This window comes from Penaeus monodon, chromosome 29 (genome assembly GCF_015228065.2).
Source record: "Penaeus monodon isolate SGIC_2016 chromosome 29, NSTDA_Pmon_1, whole genome shotgun sequence".
NCBI lineage: Eukaryota > Metazoa > Arthropoda > Malacostraca > Decapoda > Penaeidae > Penaeus > Penaeus monodon.
This window is the reverse complement of record NC_051414.1, coordinates 29,592,941-29,593,307: the sequence shown is the minus strand read 5'-3', so window position 1 is coordinate 29,593,307 and position 367 is coordinate 29,592,941. Positions and strand designations below refer to the sequence as shown.

At 31.6% G+C, this 367-nt stretch overlaps 1 long non-coding RNA gene across 1 annotated transcript in view; it reads left to right on the top strand.

Moving 5' to 3' along the window:
• Positions 1-367, top strand: part of LOC119592125 — a 3,464-nt gene that overhangs the window by 890 nt on the left and 2,207 nt on the right. Inside the window, exon 3 of the long non-coding RNA XR_005230402.1 lies at positions 117-173. This is a non-coding gene — a long non-coding RNA (uncharacterized LOC119592125). The remainder of the gene's footprint in view (positions 1-116; positions 174-367) is intronic.

The following is a 367-nucleotide window of genomic DNA, read 5'->3' as shown; positions in this document are numbered from 1 at the left end:
TAGATGGGTGATTAGATGATGGATATATTCAGTAATTTTACTCATTACTATATACTCTTTTGCAAACGGTGTGCTTTCATTTGTATGCAGCCTAAAACAATTTTTTTTACCGGCAGGCTCAAACTCTACGTCCACGTTAACGAACACTTCTATTAGTGCTATTAGGGACTAACGTAAGTGGAATTTTCGTTTATTAACTGATTTACAGATAATTTTGCCATCTGTCATTTTATTTTGCAGTGTTCTAAACTAAAATGATTCTGGTTTTAAATATAGACTAAAGGTAGTTGCACTTCTCCGTATACATTAAATGTTTATCATGCATCGTATATACTTAATAATTTCAATTTTGCCGTTCATAATGCAT